The 15,435-nt window shown below is 52.5% G+C and overlaps 1 protein-coding gene across 1 annotated transcript in view; it reads left to right on the top strand.

Annotated features, from left to right (window-relative positions):
* The window catches only part of LOC144828114 (dynein axonemal heavy chain 5-like), a 1,079,012-nt gene that overhangs the window by 654,597 nt on the left and 408,980 nt on the right, over positions 1–15,435 (top strand). The window lies entirely within an intron of this gene.

The following is a 15,435-nucleotide window of genomic DNA, read 5'->3' as shown; positions in this document are numbered from 1 at the left end:
ACTGCCAGTACCCAACCACCACCACTACTAGTACCACCACTACTACCACCACACCACCACCACCAGTACCACCACCACCAGTACCACCACCAGTATCACCACCACCAGTACCACCACCACAACCACCACTACCAATACAACCAGTACCACCACCACCAATACCACCAATACCTTTACCACCACCAAAACCACCAGTACCACCACCAATACCACCACAATACCACCACCACAAACACTACCACCACCATTACCACCAGTACCAACAGTAGCAGTACCATGACCATCAGCAGTACCAGCACCAGTACCACCACTAGTACCACCAACAGGACGACCACCAGTACCACCACCAGCAGCACCACCAGTACCACCACCACCAGTATTACCACCACCAGTACCACCACCACCATCACCAGTACCACCACCATCACCAGTATCAGTACCACCAGTACCGCCAACATCAGTACCACCACCACAGTACCATCACCACTGCCAGTATCACCTGTATCACCAGTACCACCACCCGTACCACCACCACCAGTACCACCACCCCCAGTCCCACCACCAATACCACCAGTACCAGTACCACCACCAATACCACCAGTACCACCAGAATACCACCACCACAAATACTACCACCGCATTACCACCAGTACCACCACCACCAGTACCACCACCACCACCAGTACCACCACCACCAGTAATAACCCCAGTACCACCACCACCAGTACCAACACAAGTACAACCACCACCAGTACCAGTACCGCCAACACCACCACCAGTATCAGTACCACCACCACCAGCACCACCACCACTGCCACCACCCATACCACCACCCCCACCCCCACCAGTACCACCACCAGCAGCACCACCACCAGTACCACCACTAATACCACCCGTCTCAGTACCACCACCAATACCACCAGTACCAGTACCACCTCCAATACCACCAGTACCACCACAACAAATACTACCACCGCCAATACCACCTCCTCCAGTACCAGTACCACCAGTAGCAGTACCACCAGTAGCACCATTACCACCAGTACCACCAGTACCATCACCAGTACCACCACTAGCACCACCACCACCAGTGCCACCACCAGTACCAGTACCACCACCACCAGTAAGGCCACCAATAGCTCCACTACCAGTATCACCACCACCACCAGTACAACCACCACCAGTACCACCAACACCACCACCAGTATCAGTACCACCAGTACCACCACCACCAGGATCACCTGTACCACCACCATCAGTCCACCTGTACCAAAACCACCAGTACCACAACTACCACCTTCAGTACCACCGGAACCACCACCAGTGCCATCACCAGTACAACCAGTAAAACCACCACCAGTGCCACCACCACCACCAGTACCATCAGTACCACTAGTACCAGTACCACAACCACCACCATTACCACCAGTACCCCCACCAGTACCACCACCACCAGTACCACCACCACCAGTACCACCACCAGTACCACCACCACCAGTGCCAGCACCACCAGTACCACCACCAGTAACTCCAGTAACAACAGCACTACCAGTAGCACCATCACCAGTCCCACCAGCCCCAGTTCTACCACTACCAGTACTACCACCACCAGTACAACCACCACGGTACCATTACCACTACCACCACCACCAAATACCACCACCAATACCACCAGTACCACCACCACCACCACCAGTACCACCACCAATACCACCAGTAGCAGTACCACCACCAATACCACCAGTACCACCACAACAAATACTACCACCACCAATACCACCACCTCCAGTACCAGTACCACCAGTAGCAGTACCATCAGTACCATCATCAGTACCACCACTAGTACCACCACCAGAACCACCATCACCAGTAATACCACCAGTAAAACCACCACCAGTATCACCACCACCACCAGTACCACCACCAGTACAACCACCACCAGTCCCAGTACCACCACCACCAGTATCAGTACCACCACACCAGTACCACCAGTACCAACACCACCACCTGTACCACCACCACCAGTACCACCAGTACCACCACCACCACCAGCAATACAACTACCAACAGTACCACCGCCTCCACCAGTACCACCACTACCACCTTCAGTACCACCGGAACCACCATCAGTACCATCACCAGTACTACCAGTAAAACCACCACCACCAGTACCACTGCCACCACCAGTACCATCAGTACCACTAGGTCCAGTACCACAACCACCACCATTAGCACCAGTACCACCACCCGTAGCACCACCACCAGTGCCACTGCCACCACCAGTACCAACAGTACCACCACCATTACCACCACGAGTACCACTACCACCAGTACCACCACCACCAGTACCACCACCAGTACCACCACCACTACCACCACCAGTACCGCCGGTACCACCACCAGTTCCAGTAGCACCAGTAGCACCACCACCAGTACCACCACTACCACCACCACCACCACTTGTACCACCACCAGTACCGGCACCACCACCACCACCACCACCAGTACCACCACCATACCATCACCAGTACCGCCACCTCCGGTACCACCACCACCAGCACCACCACCAGTACCAGTAACGCCACCAGTACCAGTACCACCACCAGTACCACCACCAGTACCACCACCAGTAAAACCACCAGCCATGCCACCACCACCAGTACCACCATTACCAGTACCACCATCAATACCACCAGTACCACCACTAATACCACCACTACCACCACCAATACCACCTCCACCAATACCACCACCTGTACCAGTACCACCCGTAATGCTATCAGCAGTACCAGTACCACCAGTTCCAGTACCTTCAGCACCAATACCATCACCACCAATACTACCACCAATACCATCACCACCACCACCAATACACCACCACCACCTCAGCGCCTCTCGCTCACTAGTAATAGCAGGGGCACTGTATGAAACCAAAGCTGCAGCCGAGATCATCCCTCCCTCACTCCATTCGTTCCATAAAGCACAGCAGGCCCTGCACCAGGAGGTGATGCCAGGGCACTACTACAGCTGGTGTATGTGTTTTTATTAGGCCAAAGATAGCAATGACATTACGCAATGCCACACTGCACACTCAAATCACGGAGAGGGCAGGAAATAGCCCCCCGCTTTTCCTCCTGAGCCGCGACAGTGTAATCACAGAGCAAACGGTGTTGGAGCACTTTGTTAGTGTTTATGGCTCGGATCATATGTAACTCCCACTTCACACTTTGTGCCTGTGTAATTTACAACACTTACACATCTCCGTCACTGCACTATTTATCACTACTTTGAAGACGTCGCAGGCCGGTCTCTTCCTCTGATATTTACAATCTAATAAGTGGTTGATAAGTCCCTTTATTGCAATGCAGTAAGTCTCGCATTTACGAGTTTAAGCTATTAGTATTGTAAATGACAATGCCTTTTATTTATGTTTTAAAACCCAAAACATAATTAAAAGGCATTGTCATTTACAATGGCAATAGCACAAACTTGCGTGGATGTGAGACCTATTGCATTGCAAATACTTGTTTGTTTGTCTAAGCGAGTTTCCCGATGAGTGGTGGGTCTGCTTGTGCTTTCTTTGCCGTGGAACTCAAGCTGCATCGAAGGGCGAGGCTAAAGTAAGCTGAAGCCATTCCCAGGTTGCATGTAGTCCCATCTAGAGGGGACCTAGAATAGACATTTAGGCTGAATTGTTCCGACTGGTTTTGGTAGTGTACACGGTGATGCTTGCTTCGAATCAGTCAGAAGTAACTGAGGCAACTGCAGGTTAGCCATACAGCCAGTGGCATAGTGTGGCGGGAGGACAGGGGTGGGTGCCCTGGGTGTAAAATTCTTGAGGGCATTTCTAGGGGTGCAAAATTTTTAAAGAAAAGTGGAAGTATACTTGCCTTGCCCCAGGCTCTGGCAACCCATGCAGCTGCCCACAGCAAACTGATTCACTGTAATGCACCTGTTGCCTGCTGGTGTCTTTATTTTCTCTACTCTGACTTGCATACATGAGCTGTGGAATGCCAGGCCACAGACTGCCAGCCTGTGGATGTTCAGTGGTACAGTTTATTCTAGTATATTGTAACCACACACTCAAGAAGCTTCTCAGATGGAGAAATAGCAGAATGAGGTTATTAACATGCGAAAAGACCTCAAGACACCTTTAATACCACACCAACTCCTATTGTTAACTTTCCATGTTCGGTAGAAATTGTTTGTTGCTTTGTCAAGCCTCACCTACTCTGAGGCCAAATAGGAGATTTCTCCATGGTGCAGCCCTCTGAGATAATGGGGCAGAAAACCATTCCCTAGTATATGGACTAAGGAAGGATCAAGAGGCCCCTACTTACCGCCCAGAGTAGACCCTAAATTCGTACTTGATGAACAGCATAGTGATGCACGTTTGTGGGCTGCTGCCTTCAAGCCATTTCATAGTTGGGTGCGCGGCCTTGCTAAATTAGCCCCTGTTGAATAAGCATTCATTGGCATAGAACACATGAACAGGTAAAACAGTCAAAAAATATGAATTCTGAAGCATTAATGAAGCTGCAACCAGACAGTGGAGTTTCCTGCTCAGCATTTCCGCCCCACTTCCCATCTTTGATCAAAGTGCATTTGTGATTAATCTAAAGAAAGCCCAGAAATGAAGGGGGGGGTGGAAATGTACTGCGAGACAAAAAAGCGAAGAGAGGCTGAAATAAACTGGAAGGGAGCAGGGGTGATAGAAAGGAGCATGAGGGAAGGGACAGTATGGAGGAGACACGGTGGGGAGGTTGAGCTCCCTAATACCCTCGCTACAACACCGGCAGTATTACATTGTTGAATTGCTTCCATGTTTGGCAAGGCTGCAATGTGCTACTACGGGGCCACCTCTGTGCTCCAGACACGCTGCCAGAGTCGCGTCGCACCACGTGACTGAGCCAGCTCTCGAGAGCGTCGTCGATCACTCAGGAATGGCTGGCTCGGGGCTCTCTCTCCCAGGGCCAGGGCAGCAGGGGGCCGGTGGCTTGGCAGGCCGAGGAGCAGAGCTGTCGCTGAGATGACAAGTGACTCCGCCGCGCCCCCTGCTGGGGCCGAGTCACAGTGCTGACGGTGCCAGCAATCATTAGAGTCACATTGACACGTGCTTATATTCATTCACCACTGTCTGCGCTTATAGCATTAAAGGTTGATTGGTGGACCAGGTCTCTGTGTCTACTCCAGATGAGAACCCTACAATCAAGATATCATTTACCCAGAGGAAAAAAAATCCACTCAGGATAATGCACTCGAGACATAATTTACAGTGCAACCAATGGAGAGGTATTAAAATTAGGAATTGCTGCAGGAGGCACGTGGCATTGATTGGTCAATTCGTGAAAAAAGGCTCAACATGCAAATGCATGTCTAAATATTCAGTGAGAGCGGAATTTAAGCCCTGCTCCCAGTTAACAGCCAGCACTGAATACGTTCCAGCCACAGACCAAATGAGAATTAAGTGACATTTGTCATTAGGACTGCTCAGAAAGTCAGAAGAGGAGGAGCATGAAAGTCATTCTAAGTTCAGATTGTAAACAGACTAACAGGATCTTCTCTCTAAGAGAAGGGAAAAAAGTCTCGACTCCTTCCCAAAATGCTGAGCCGTTTGTTCATTTTATAAACAGAAAACTGTACAGTCGCTCTGATTCTAACTAGAAAGTAACAAATCTCAACCAATGAATAATAATTAGAAAACACACCACATGGTAAACTTAACACTTGTCCTGTTTCTAATGAATACGCTGTACTGTGTCTTATACAGAAAGCAATAATATAGTGAGAATACAGGCCGCACCTTGTCTGGCCCAAAGGTCTGATCCTTCAATTGAATAGAGTTGTAGAATCAATCCTGTCGAGGAACAGAAATCATCTCGTTTTGTAATGCCACGGTGCAAGCAGTCTTGGAACTGACCGAATTTCATACAACTATTATGAGGTATGAAGCCCACATTCTACTCCATGGTACACAGGCACACAAGAGGAAAGGGAGGAGAGGGGAGTTTGTTAACTTCTGTAGAAAGCTGAACGCATACAAATGTGCAAACCTGAAAACACGAGAAGGCCTCAAGTCTCATTCACTAATGTCAGTTGCAACAGAACTACATTAAAATAAAATAGTAAAACATTGCATGTGTGATTCTTTAGTTTTAATGAGTGTACTGGACTAGTTATTGTGGATCTGCGTCCACATCAGCGTTCTAAGTTGGTTACCACGCGAGCCAGGAGGCGGGGTTACACAGTGATGGTGAAGAACCAGCACAGACCTGAAGAGAGAATACCTCCTGACCACTCTGATCAGCTGCTCAGAGTACCCTCTAGCAGCTCACCCCATACCCCCACTTTGGAATCAGTGGAGCTGCACACCATTAAGTCTAAAATGTATTTATTTTCATTTATAAAGTTTTATATAGCGCTAGCTAGACCCGTGAGTATCAGAGCGCTTTACATACACAAAGGAAAAGGAAAAAAATTGCATTACATCTCAGGACATGAGGATGCATACATATATAAAGAAAGTCATAATACTTATGTAAACAGTGAAAGGGAGAAAAATGCAGGTGGTTGAAACAGTCAGATAACCCCCATCCTTGAAGGTCAAAGTCAGAGGGGAGTCCATTAGGTTACTGATGTCTAGGTTGGTTGACTTGGTCGGTAAAGTATTGGTTGAGGAGCAGGAGTTTCAGGTCCTTTTTGAAGCCAGAGAAGGAGATGACTGCACTGCGTCAGTGAGTTACAGATTTCTATAGTAAAGCTACTGAATGAATAGTTTTCGGGTACTAATGATGGACATGGGGTGATTAGAGCTGTGCAAGTCAAGCAGTTGCAATGTGTGAGTCCTCCTCTGTGACAATAATGCCAGATCTTTACAGGGAGATCCACAGCTTGTAGAAAGCAAAGGAAAACAGTCTAAGATTGCTGCAATGTTTATAAACCACCTTGGCCTATTCTCTCTTTTATCTACAAGTCGTTGTAGGATTGTATGAGCGAATATCGCTTTCAGATATACTGTTTGGCATAAGCATTAGTATAATACGTGGGATTCTGCAATCTCTGTATAAAAGTGTGTATCTAATGTCTTTATAATCGCCGAGTTATGACGCACATAATCACCGATCATAAAGAAAGGATGTCAGAACTCAACAGTAATAACTTATTACAGTTGAATTCTAAAGTCACAATGCCTGCTGTTTAAACGTAAACATTGATTTTCTTTCTACTACTTTTTTATATTCTACAGTGCCAAGCAAAAAGTAGATATTTATGGCAACGTTTATTTTTTGCACTCCTTGGGAAATTATAGAAAAGTTAGAATCTTTCTGCATGTTTCTGTGCGCCTTTAAAAAAACTGACTTCTTTTCAACTGCTTCTAATATCTTTTTCAACACAGAGCTAACAACTTTTTTGTGTGTAATTTTGCACTAGTGATTCTATTATTTAGTCTTCATGTTTGAAAACATGCTCACTCTTTCATATTACTTATTCCGTATACTATGTTCTAAATATTATTTACAAACATAGCGCCTATTTGTTACTATTGTCCTTATTGATGACTTCAAAGAAGGAATATTAGTCATAACAATATTTAGGGCACAGACAGTATTCTGACTATGATATTCGGGTAACGCACCCGTTGTTGCCCCAATGGCATAGTGTTGGACAGGCCACATGAAGGGCCGCTCTCCCCCGGCCCAACCAGGCCCGAGCCCAGCCACGCAAGTACCACACACCACCATTGCACGTCCACCGTCCCCGCAGGGACCCCTACACTCGAACCTGTCGACCGCGTAGGCCGACCCACTACCGGCCTGCGCGCCCATCCTGGGCGCCATCTTGGACACTCCACCACGAGGCCGCCTGGCCCCCGATCGACCTCAACCCTGGGCCTGGCCAGGCCTCAGACATTCCGGCACCAACGTCCACCCAGGAGGTGAGCGGGCTACTTGGTCCGTCAATGGGAGCAAGAGGTGTCGATGGCTCTCCCCCGCCAAGTGCCGCTCGCCCATCGCCTCCCCGGGCGCTGGCTCCACCCCCCTGCTGGGTGTCGGGACTCCCTCATCCCGGACCTCCCGACCTCCAGGTGCGAGGGTCCGGACATCAAAGCACACCAGCCCTATAACTGGGGCAGCTCCGGAGCAGGACGGGAGTTGTATCTTGGAGTCGAGAGACGCAAAGAAGAACTCATCCTTGACGGACTACTGGCGCTGCCGTAGCTCTGTCTTGTGCACCCTCGTCTTGCCTGCTGGCGCTGCCGCGGCTTTGGGAACCACCCCATCCTTCATCGTCGTCGGGACCTGCTGGCGTGGCCGCGGACCGTTTGTAACCACCACCTTCATCGGGACCTGCTGGCTCTGCCGCGGACCGTCGTCTTCCTTCATCCATCTCGGGACCTGCTGGCTCCGCCGCGGCCCGTTCATCTACACCACCGAGCTCGAGGATTGAGAGCTATTTCCATCTTTTTGGTAACAAGACTGTCCCGCTACCCTTTTCCCAAACAGAGACCAGAATAGAGGGGACCCCTGAGTCCAGACCTCCTTGTACCATTCTACCGTACTTGAAGAATTGCCTATAAAGTAGCGTTGAACTTTATCATTGTGTGGTGTCCGTCTGTGGGGGGGAGTTACTTGTCTGTACGATTCCCTGGAGACGGCTCTCCCCGGAGACCTCTCCCCTTATCCTCGGCCGACCCTCCCGGTCCGTCTAACATTGGTGGCCAGCGGCGCGATCCGAATCACCGCATAAACCGTACAGAGAGTAGCTCACCCCACGGCGAATCACGATGTCAACTAAAGACAGCGGATCAACGGAGAAATTCCAGATGGAGAAATTGGATGAGTACAGCCATCGTGAACTTAAACAGTTCTGTATCGAATTAGGTATCGCTACCACCGGACTAAATACCAAAGATGACTTTAAGCAGGCCCTAGAATCTTGGGCAGAAACCGGGGCTGCCGGAACCCCCGATCAAAACATCGCAGCACAAACCCCCATGGCCCCTGAAGAGCGAAGAACGGGTCTCTCGCCAGACGAGATCCAGGAACGAGAAAGAACCCGACTACACGAGCTGGAAATGGCCCGGATCAAAATGGACGTTGAACTGAAGTTGGCCGAACAGAAAATCAACTTAGAGCACCTGCGTCTCCGAGAAGAAAGAGAGGAGAAACAGAGACAAAGGGAGCTCGAGGAAAAGAAACTGGCATATGAACATGAGCGGAAACTAGCTGAAATCGACCTACGCAAACAGAATAAAGAAGCAGGGGTGTCCGAGCAACCCCACACTCCAGGGGCAACAGAGAAGAAGGTACACATCCCCAAGGATGTCGTTCGAGAATACTTCCGAGAGGACGACATCCAGCAATGGTTTAAGGCCTATGAAATCGCTATGACTGCACACCGGATCGATAGAAGCGATTGGGGGGCCGGTCTGTGGGGGAGATTCCTCAATGAGGGCCGCGACGCCCTGCTGCAACTCCCGGACCACCAGATGACCTCCTATGACCATATGAAAGCTGCACTCCTCACCCGCTATGGCCTCACACCCGAAATGTACCGTCAGAGGTTCCGAGACTGCACCCGCATCCCGGGTACAACTTGGGTGGACTATGTCAATTACTTTAGCCGAGCCTTCGAGGGCTGGATCAAAGGAAGCAAGGTCACAACCTACGAACAACTGTTCAATCTTATGGTATGGGAGCATCTGTCGAACAATTGCTTCATTGAACTTCGCCAGCACCTTCTCGACAGCAAGTTAACGGATCCCCGGCAGCTCGCAGCCGAAGCTGACCGGTGGGAGATCACCAGAGTGGGTCGAAATGGGTCCTACGAACAGAACCGGAACAACAATGGTCAGCACCGTCCCCGAGGAGGAGGAGGCCAAGGACGCGGAAGAAGCAACGCTCCGGTCACCCCCACTACCAGCACCACCCCCCCGGCCAACCGGGGCAGCACCCCAGCGCGACCGGGATATCGAGCCAATGGTACCTGCCATCGATGCCAACGAGTCGGACACTATGCAAACGACCCAAACTGCCCCCAGTACCAGAGCCCAAGACCCCGCCAAGTAGCCGCTGCTGCTCTGGGGGAGGAACAGATCTCAGAGGAACAAGAAGAATATGAACAGGAACACCAAGAATGGGAGCCAGCCGCCATGGCTCTCGCCTGCCTAGGGGGGGGAGACATGGTCCCGCGGGTCCCCCTACCCGCTAATACCCAGAAGTACAGCCAATGGGTGGGCATCAATGGACGCCGGGCTGAAGCCCTTCGTGACACTGGGGCCAGTGTAACAGCCGTCCGCTGTCACCTGGTGACCCCCGAACAATACTTACCAAACATTCTCTGCCCGGTACGTTCAGCCGATAACTCAGAAAGTCTGTGTCGGATGGCCTGCGTCCCCTTCGAATGGGGAGGGGTCTCCGGCATGTTGAAGGTGACGGTCCGAGATGATGCCCCCGTAGACTGCCTCCTGGGTAATGACCTGGAAAGCTCTCCATGGGCAGCAGTCGAACGAAAAGAGCACCTGGGGATGTTGGGCGTCCCGGACTGGGCGTGCGTCACCACCCGGTCCATGACCGCCCGTGCCAACCCCCGCCCAGAGGAACCCGAATGGCCGGCGCCACCGCCTCCGGTCGCCCCCGCCGAAACCACCGACCGTGACGTCCCCCCCGAACCAGCTCAACCTCCAGACCTCGCTAACCCCGACCAGTGGCCTCAAGAGGGGGGGCCCACGCAAGAACAATTTCGCCAAGAACAAAAGACCTGTCCCTCCCTCGAGGGACTCCGCCAGCAAGCGCTAGCCCAAAGCGCAGGGGATACCTCCGGAACTCACTGGGTCTACTGGGACAATGATCTGCTGTACAGTGAGCAAAGAATCGCGGAGCTGGGGGCCAGCCGAGTCCTAGTGGTACCCCTCCGTTTTAGAGACTTTCTGCTAAACCTGGCCCACGATGTCCCCCTGGCAGGACACCTGGGTCAAGACAAAACCTATAGCCGCCTGGTGACCCACTTCTTCTGGCCCAAAATGAGGGACAATGTACACCAGCATTGCCGATCTTGCCCCACGTGCCAAGCCAGTGGAAAGAGCGGCCGCAAACTGAAAGCCCCCCTGCAACCTTTTCCCGTGGTCACCACCCCGTTCGAGAGGGTCGGAATCGATATCGTAGGGCCCCTGGACCCACGCACAAAACAAGGCCATCGATTCATCCTGGTGCTAGTGGACCACGCCACCCGCTACCCGGAGGCTGTTCCCCTGCGGACTGTGACAGCCCCGGTAGTCGGCCGGGCGCTGATGGGGATCTTCTCCCGGGTGGGCTTCCCCCGGGAGGTCGTCAGTGACAGAGGCACGAACTTTATTTCGAAATATATGAAGTCTCTCTGGCAACAGTGCGGGGTTACCTACCGGTTCACGACCCCCTATCACCCTCAAGGAAACGGACTCGTTGAGCGGTTCAACCGCACGCTCAAAGGGATGATCGGGGGGTTGGAAGAGCCCCTCCGTCGCCAGTGGGATGTGCTGCTGCCGTGCCTCCTCTTCGCCTATCGAGAGGTTCCCCAGAAGTCCCTGGGCTTCAGCCCATTTGAACTGCTATATGGACACCCCGTGCGGGGACCGCTCAGCCTAGTCAAGGAAGGCTGGGAGATGCCCCCTCTAAAGAACCCACCAGATGTTTTCCGCTACCTCCTAACTCTCCGCAACCAGACCCGGCGATTCCGAGAACTAGCAAAAGCCCACCTAGAGGCCAGTCAAGAGGACATGAAAAGGTGGTATGACCGGAATGCCTCCTCCATCGAATTTGAACCTGGGCAACAGGTATGGGTGATGTCCCCCACCGAACCCTGCGCCCTACAAGACAAGTGGACAGGGCCCTTCAAAGTGGTCGAGCGCAAGGGTCCGGCTACCTATCTCATCGACTTGGAATCTTCCCGGAACCCCCTCCGGGTCCTCCACGCTAACAGACTGAAACCGCACTTTGTACGGACAGAACTCAGCCTCCTGATGGCCACAGACAATGGGGCTGAAGAGGACTCCGAGCCCCTCCCGGACCTTCTACGAACTCGGGAGAAAGACGGCTCCGTAGATGGGGTCCGACTCTCAGAGGCCCTCACCCGAGAGCAACGCCAGGAGTGCCGAGTTCTCCTGTCACAATTCGCCAGCCTGTTCTCCCTCACCCCAGGTGTCACTTCCTGGTGTACGCACGATGTGGACACGGGGGACAGCCCCCCTATCCGCCACCGGGCCTACCGCGTGCCAGATCGGGTACGGGCCTGCATCCAGGAAGAAGTAGCCAAAATGCTCACGCTCGGGGTCATCGAGCCCTCAGACAGCCCCTGGGCCAGCCCTGTAGTACTGGTCCCCAAAGCAGCTGCCCCCGGCACCACACCAGAACTCCGGTTCTGCGTCGACTACCGGGGCTTGAATGCGGTCACCAGGACAGACGCACATCCCATCCCCCGGGCAGATGAACTAATCGACCGCATGGGAGCTGCCCGCTACCTCAGTATCTTCGACCTGACGGCGGGCTACTGGCAAATCGGCCTCACACCCCGGGCACAAGAACGTTCTGCCTTTTCCACTCCCGATGGCCATTACCATTTCACCGTCATGCCCTTTGGCATGAAGAATGCCCCAGCAACATTCCAACGGCTCGTCAATCAGGTCCTGGCGGGGCTCGAAGGATTCAGCGCCGCCTACCTAGACGACATCGCTGTATACAGCAACCATTGGTCCGAGCACCTCCACCACCTCCGAGCAGTGCTGCAAGCCCTTCAGCGAGCTGGCCTCACGATCAAGGCCAGCAAGTGTCAAATTGGGCAAGGGTCTGTAACCTACCTCGGGCACCAGGTGGGAAGCGGCCTGGTGGCCCCTCTGCAGCTAAAAATTGCCGCCATCCAGTCCTGGCAGCCCCCCATCACCCAGACCGAGGTACGAGCCTTCCTGGGCCTCACGGGCTATTACCGAAGGTTCGTGAAAGACTATGGTACTATCGTGAGGCCCCTCACAGAACTCACGTCAAAAAATCAGCCCCAGAAAGTCAACTGGACCCCAGAGTGTCAAGCTGCATTTGAACAATTGAAAGCCGCCATGTGCTCCGCCCCTGTGCTCCAGGCCCCCGACTACAGCCGGGAGTTCATCGTCCAGACGGATGCCTCCGACCATGGCATTGGGGCAGTCCTGTCTCAAGTGAACACCGAAGGCCGTGATCAACCGGTGGCCTTCATCAGCCGGCGACTCCTACCACGGGAACAACGCTGGAGCACCATAGAGAGGGAGGCCTTCGCGGTGGTGTGGGCCCTCAAGAAGCTCCGGCCCTACCTTTTTGGCACACCCTTTCGGGTACAGACCGACCACCGACCCCTGCAGTGGCTGATGCAGATGCGGGGGGAAAACCCGAAGTTACTACGCTGGTCCATCTCCCTACAAGGGATGGACTTCACAGTTGAACACCGGCCTGGGCCAGATCACGCCAACGCAGATGGCCTGTCCCGGTTCTTCCGCCTCGACGAGAAGAGTCCCCAAGAGGATGGGTAACTCTCCCCGCCTTCAGCTGGGGGGGACGCATGTTGGACAGGCCACATGAAGGGCCGCTCTCCCCCGGCCCAACCAGGCCCGAGCCCAGCCACGCAAGTACCACACACCACCATTGCACGTCCACCGTCCCCGCAGGGACCCCTACACTCGAACCTGTCGACCGCGTAGGCCGACCCACTACCGGCCTGCGCGCCCATCCTGGGCGCCATCTTGGACACTCCACCACGAGGCCGCCTGGCCCCCGATCGACCTCAACCCTGGGCCTGGCCAGGCCTCAGACATTCCGGCACCAACGTCCACCCAGGAGGTGAGCGGGCTACTTGGTCCGTCAATGGGAGCAAGAGGTGTCGATGGCTCTCCCCCGCCAAGTGCCGCTCGCCCATCGCCTCCCCGGGCGCTGGCTCCACCCCCCTGCTGGGTGTCGGGACTCCCTCATCCCGGACCTCCCGACCTCCAGGTGCGAGGGTCCGGACATCAAAGCACACCAGCCCTATAACTGGGGCAGCTCCGGAGCAGGACGGGAGTTGTATCTTGGAGTCGAGAGACGCAAAGAAGAACTCATCCTTGACGGACTACTGGCGCTGCCGTAGCTCTGTCTTGTGCACCCTCGTCTTGCCTGCTGGCGCTGCCGCGGCTTTGGGAACCACCCCATCCTTCATCGTCGTCGGGACCTGCTGGCGTGGCCGCGGACCGTTTGTAACCACCACCTTCATCGGGACCTGCTGGCTCTGCCGCGGACCGTCGTCTTCCTTCATCCATCTCGGGACCTGCTGGCTCCGCCGCGGCCCGTTCATCTACACCACCGAGCTCGAGGATTGAGAGCTATTTCCATCTTTTTGGTAACAAGACTGTCCCGCTACCCTTTTCCCAAACAGAGACCAGAATAGAGGGGACCCCTGAGTCCAGACCTCCTTGTACCATTCTACCGTACTTGAAGAATTGCCTATAAAGTAGCGTTGAACTTTATCATTGTGTGGTGTCCGTCTGTGGGGGGAGAGTTACTTGTCTGTACGATTCCCTGGAGACGGCTCTCCCCGGAGACCTCTCCCCTTATCCTCGGCCGACCCTCCCGGTCCGTCTAACACATAGCATGAACACTGCTAAGCAATATTTCTCCTAGAAGTATAATTAATCAATTGAAGAAGAAATGAATGCTGGGAGCCCATGATTTATAAACAAAACTGTATGATTGCTAAAGATATGTAATGAAATGTGCATACAATTGAGTATTTTGTAGCTATAATAAATGATTTGAAGGCCATAGACTTTTTATTCTATGATGTTTTTATAATTTTAAGAGTGGTAGGTGTCTTTGTGCCAATGACTTTATGTGTCTCTGTTTGTGGCTGTGTTTTGACACACTTGGATAGATGAGCTCAAGCCTGTTGATTGGCATGAAAGGATGCGCTAGATCACTTGCTTACAGAAACAGTGGAGACTGGCTGGACCTGTTTATGTTTAAAGTAGCCAACGCTACAATGCAACATCCATTACAACACATTCCATTACAACGCATGTCATTACAACGAATTTTTAAAAACTACCTTTACAACGCATTCCATTACAATGCATACTACCTTTACAACGCATACCATTACAACGCATAACATTACATTGCATGTATGGTAAGTATTGGATAGTGTTGGGGTAAAAATTACTATTCTAACTCCGGGGGGTGCAACAGTAGGGTAAGTGTTGGATAGTGTAAGGGTAAAAATTACTATTCTAACTCCAGGGGGCGCAACAGTAGGGTAAGTGTTGGATAGTGTAAGGGTACTATGCGTTGAAATGTTATGCGTTGTAATGGTATGCGTTGGGTGCACAGACATAATATCGACTCCAAAATATCGTTTGGACAGAATATCGAGTTTGAAATATCGTTTGGACAAAATATCGACAGGACA

Source organism: Lissotriton helveticus, chromosome 4_1 (assembly GCF_964261635.1).
Source record: "Lissotriton helveticus chromosome 4_1, aLisHel1.1, whole genome shotgun sequence".
Lineage (NCBI taxonomy): Eukaryota > Metazoa > Chordata > Amphibia > Caudata > Salamandridae > Lissotriton > Lissotriton helveticus.
This window is presented reverse-complemented; position numbering and strand designations above follow the sequence as displayed.